Here is a 5,625-nt window from a genome sequence, read left to right as displayed (position 1 = left end):
TTTAAATACTTTATCCAAAAGAACAATTGGCATAACAGATATTGTTATGGGTTGAATTTTGTTCCCAAAAAAGACATGTTGCAGTCCAAACCTCTGGACACAGAGACTGGGAACTAGAAGAAGGACTCCGTGTGACACTGCATCTGCAGCCAAGGCACACCTGGAGCCGCCAGGAGCCTCAGAAGGAACTAAGATGGCCGGCTCCCTTATCTGGAATTCTCAGCCTCCAGAACTGTGAGCCCTGGTGCCATTAGTGGTTAAGAGCTTGGCTGCTAAGGGAGGGGGTTCCCCATTTTCCCAACTGCAGCTGTTGGCCATAACCAAAAAAAACCCACTTCCGTCCGGTTAATTCCGACTCATACCATGTTGTTGTTGTTAGGTGCCATTGAGTCGGTTCCAACTCACAGCAACCCTGCGTACAACACAATGAAACATAGGCCAGTCCTGCGCCACGCTCACGATTATTGTCATGCTTGAGCCCATTGTTGCAGCCACTGTGTCAGTCCATCTCGTTGAGGGTCTTCCTCTTTCTCGCTGACCCTCCACTTTACCAAGCATGATGTCCTTCTCCAGGGACTGGTCCCTCCTGACAACATGTCCAAAGTACATGGGACAGAGTCTCACCATCCTCACTTCTAAGGAACATTCTGGTCGTACTTCTTCCAAGACAGATTTGTTCATTCTTCTGGCAGTTCATGGTATATCAATATTCTTCGCCAACACCACAATTCAAAGGCATCAATTCTTCTTCGGTCTTCCTTATTTATCGTCCAGCTTTCGCATGCATATGAGGCGACTGAAAACACCATGGCTTGGGTCAGGCGCACCTTAGTCTTCAAGGTGACATCTTTGCTTTTCAACACTTTAAAGAGGTCTTTTGCAGCAGATTTGCCCAGTGCAGTGCGTCCTTTGATTTCCTGACTGCTGCTTCCATGGGTGTTGATTGTGGATCCAAGTAAAATGAAATCCTTGACAACTTCAGTCTTCTCTCCGTTTATCGTGATGTTGCTTATTGGTCCACTTGTGAGGATCTTTGTTTCCTTTGTGTTAAGAGACCCTTGACGCGCCAGCTATCGCCTCCTCTTTCAGCTGTGTCACAGTCTCACCTTCCGGGAGCGAGTATTTCCTGGAGCCGGAGCGAATTTACTTTTACTAGTTCTCAGTGAGGAGCCCTGGTGGCGCTGTGGTTAAGTGCTCGGCTGCTAACCGAAAGGCTGGAGGTTCAAAACCCGCCACTGCACCATCAGGGCTCCATCCGTAAAGATGACAGCCCTGGAAACCCCGTGGGGCAGCTCTGCTCTGTCCTGTCGGGTCGCTACATACTGGAGTCGGCTCTATGGCAACGGGTCTGGTTTGCTTTGAGTTCTCAGTGTTGCTTGACATCGGGACAGGCAAGCATATGTTGTCCCAGATCGTGTAGCCTGGGGACAGGAAAGCAGTTTTCTCCCAGGGTTGTCTAACACAGGTAGAAAATTGTTGTTCGTTTCATATTCCACGACTGGGACCCCACGTGGAGAACAGAAGCCCATTGTCAGCTACCGACTCCCCTGTAAGATCACCAAATCACCTGTTGGTCAAGCAAAACCAAGCTGATTGCAATAAGAGACCATGGCCTTGACCGAGTCTTAGAAACTTCTGGGAGGGTGAGGTTAAGCGTGGAATGTTCATAAGTGTTTTGTTTTAGTTTGTTTTTTGAGGGCGGGGGGTGGGGGGAGAATGCAGGTTTTAATTTAAACAAATAGGGAGTTTCAGATATTGTGTCACGTCCTGGAAGCAGAAGTTTTACCCCCCGTAGTAGTTCTTAATGCTATCACGTTCCTCAGGATCTGGTTTTATCTTTTTTTTTCATAAGTTTTTAGGGTCTGATTTAAGGCAGGTCTGTTTAATGAGGGAGGCCTGTCTGGGATGGAACAAAAGGTGTTTAGGATTGGTGGATATAGCAAGGTGAGGGCTTTGAAAAGCCCAGGTGAGTAATGTATTTGTTTGGAAAGGGGCCTGTTACCCTGAAGAGGGCTAGTTAAATAACCTAATGCTTGGATAAAGGATTTTCAGGAAGTCTCTTAACTAAGTAGTAAAGTTATTTGCAACTTCCTCTTCCTAGAGCAGAATTTACTGGAATAGTAAAGTCATGTTAATACAGCAAGTCAAGCAGTAAAGATGAGTTAATGTCAAGTACAGATACTGGCTGACCTTGGGTGGTTTCAGCTCTCACCCGAGGCGCTCACAGTTTGAGGTCAAAAGCTGTGGGGCTGGGAATGAAGGGCAACAGGAGCTCTCACTCAGGGCTGATGGGAATGCAAAATGGAAGACAGTCTGGCAGTTTCTTATGAAGCTAGATATATTCTTACCATGTGACCCAGCGATAGTGCTCCTACATATCTATCCCAGTTGAAACCTTGTGTCCACACAAAAACCTGCACATGAATGTTCTAGCAGCAACCAAGATGTCCCTCAATAGGCGAATGTATAAACAAACCGTGGTCCATCCATACAATGGAGTATTAACCAGCAATAAAAAGAAATGAGCCATCAAGCCACAGAAAGACATGAAGGAACCTTAAATGAACACTGGTAAGTGAAAAAAACCCAAGCCCACTGCCGCGGAGTCCATTCTGACTCATAGCGACCCCATAGGGTTTCCAAGGCTGTGAATCTCTATGGAAGCAAGCCAGTCTGAAAAGGTTACATGGCATGTGATTCCAAGTACATGAATCCTGGAAAAGGTGAAGAAAGTATGGAAACAGTAAGAAGATCAGTGGTTGCCAGGGCTTCAGGCATGGGGCAGATGAATAGGTGGAACGCAGGGCATTTGTAAGGCCGGGAAGGTATTCTGGCTGACACTGTGGTGGTGGACACAGGACCGTGCATATGGCCAAAGCCGTAGGGCTGTACAACAGAAAAAGTGAACCCCAACGCATGGGTTTGCCACGAGTCAGCATCAACTGACAACAACTAACAACAATGTGGACTGTGGACTATAGTTAATAAGAATGTATCCAGAGGGTCCTCAGTTGCAACAAATGTCCCACAGGAGTGCAGGCGAGAGGAGGATGTGAGAACTCTCTGTTCTCTCTGTGCAGTTTTTCTGCAAACCTGAAACTGCTCTAAAAAAATTAAGTCTATAAAAATTAAAAAGAAAAACGGGTGTGTTTCAGGGCAGCCGCTGCTCCTGGGGCTGTGAGAGGTGCGATTCAGCAGAACTAGCCCTACGTTACCTCGGCCGCCAGCTCCCACGCTCGCTCACAGCCAGGCGAGGAGGGACACGGGGGATAACATTGGAGGGAAGCATGTGGGGGCTTGCTTGTGCTCTGCCAGGCCAAGGGAGGGGTGCCCCAAGAGGGTCATTCCTGGAGATTCAGGGAGCCTGGATTATCCCTGTCTCGTCTGAAAGAGGAGGTGCTCCTGGTGTGTGTGTGTGTGTGTGTGTGTGTGTGTGTGCGCGTGTGCACACAAGCGCGTGCGTGCACACGCATATAATCAGTTCATGGGCCCAGACACCCTGCCGTGAGGAAGGACATAGTGCTCCAGAGCTCAGTGGCTCAGTTGAGTTGCCCCGGTTGATGCCCCATGGAGCCAGAGATGAGCCTTCCCTGCTGAGCCCTGCCCACATTGCAGATTCCCTAGGTGCTGTTTTGGGGGTAGTTTGTTACACAGCAGTAGTTAACTGGAGCATCATATATTGCAATGCCTGTGAAGAGAGTTGGATTTTGTCAAATACTACCTTTTTGACATCTACTGAGATAACGTTTTCCTCTTTTGACACGTTAATATGGCTAATGTTAGTAACATATGTCCTAATTGAATCATCTTTGCCTGCTTGGAATAAACTGTACTTGGTTATGGTATATTCATTTTTTAACCTTTTGGATTATATTAGCTAATCTTTGCATTTTAAAAATGCACCAATACTCTTAAGTGGTATCGATCTGTAGTTCATATGTGTGTAAAAGTTTTGAAACCAGATTCATTCATTCACTCAGTCAGCAAATACTTAAGATGCGGTGCCTACTGTGTGCCAGCCACCATCCTAGACCCTTGGAGGAGAGCCGTCACCAAGCGAGAGTCTGTCCTTGTGGAGTTAAGGGAGGGGGAAGTTTATTCTGGCTTCAAAAACACATCTGGAAGCTTTTCTCTACATTCTTTAAGACACTGGAAGGACCTGTTTATTAAAAGCTAGAAAGAATTTATCCAGGAATTCACAGGGGTAGCCCTCTGACAACTTTTGCAGTTTTTTTTCTCTGCTCAGCTGTTCTCTTTCTGCTGGGGTCAATTTTGCTAATGTATAGTTCTCTTAAAAAAGCATCAGTTCACCCAAGCGTCCCTGCTTCCATGAGCTGCTCCGATGTGGGGCCAAACTTGTTCCTTAAAACCCTGCGGCCCAGGGTGACCGCCCACGTGATGTCACGGCTCCCCTGCCGCAAGCCAGCAAGCCAGGGGCAAAGACGCCACAGGCTCTGCCTGAAGGCAGTTGCGCTTTCCTGCCCCTCAGAAACAACAGGAGGCGCGGGCAGGGCCACGCACTCAAACCCGCAAACCAGAAAGCGCCCAGCTTCAGGTTTTACTTGGTGGGAGAGTGAGGAGGCCCAGCCTCGGGGGTCCTGAGGCTCCTCCCGAGGGAGGCGCACAGAGCGGGGACCAGCTCCTCCCGCGTCCTCCCTCCCTCCGTCCCCCTCCTTCCTCCCCAGCTCCTCCTGCCCGCCACCCCCCCTCGGCTCGGTCCGGTCCCTCAGGTCCCTCCCTCACTACCCAGCTCTCCTCCTGCCTCCTCCACCGTGATGCGATGCCGGTGCCCACTGCCAGCGTGACTAACGTAAAAAGACTGATCACACCAAGTGTCGGTGAGGATGCGGTACACTTAGAAGGCTCACCCAGGGCTAGTGGCAGTGTGAAACGGTACAACCGCTTCAGGGAGCTGTTTCAGGGTTTCTTAGAAACTTGAAATTCACCTGCCCTAACCAAGCAATTCCACTTCTGGGTATCTTTCCAAAAGAACTGAATGCACGTGTCCATAGAAACCTACGACTGTTGGAGCAGCTTTATTTATAATAGCCAGAAGCAGGAAAACAAACAAACCAGGTACCCATCAACAGATGAATGGATAAAAATAATTGCCAAGTCAATTCCCTGTCATAGTTCAATAAAAAATGTGAAGGATGGAAACCCCTAAGGCTACACGTTTCCCTGTACTCACCACTTTCCCCATCTCCCCCAGGCTTCACTAGGTAGTTATTTTATGTTTGTTTATCGTTGTAGTTTAAGTGAAAGTTTACATTTCAAGTTAGTCTCTTACACAAAAATTTTAAACATATGGACCGCTTCACGAATTTGCCTGTCATCCTTGCGCAGGGGCTGTGCTAATCTTCTCTGCATCCCTCCAGTGTTCGTATATGTGCTGCGGAAGTCAGCGCAGAGTTATTTTTATTAGTGTAATTGGAAGTGAGTTTAAATGTTCACTGTCACGTTTTAAACATTTGCACTGTATGGAGTTTTGTTTTATGTATTTATTTATTGGTTACTAAATTCTCAACTTAATTGCATTGTGGTCCAAGAATGTGGTCTGTCCAATACCAAGCCTTAGAAATTAGTTGCTTCTTGCTTTACGGCTAGGATGTGCTCAGTGTCTGT

At 47.6% G+C, this 5,625-nt stretch overlaps 1 non-coding gene across 1 annotated transcript; it reads right to left on the bottom strand.

Annotated features, from left to right (window-relative positions):
• Nucleotides 1–5,301: 5,301 nt before the first annotated feature.
• On the bottom strand, nucleotides 5,302–5,408 carry LOC111819214 (U6 spliceosomal RNA). Its single transcript, XR_002822966.1, has one exon. It is a non-coding gene; the product is annotated as a U6 spliceosomal RNA (small nuclear RNA).
• Nucleotides 5,409–5,625: the final 217 nt, after the last annotated feature.

This window comes from Trichechus manatus, unplaced genomic scaffold, assembly GCF_000243295.1.
Source record: "Trichechus manatus latirostris isolate Lorelei unplaced genomic scaffold, TriManLat1.0 scaffold00309, whole genome shotgun sequence".
NCBI lineage: Eukaryota > Metazoa > Chordata > Mammalia > Sirenia > Trichechidae > Trichechus > Trichechus manatus.
Note: the sequence above shows the minus strand (reverse complement) of the source record. Positions and strands in the feature narration are given on the sequence as shown.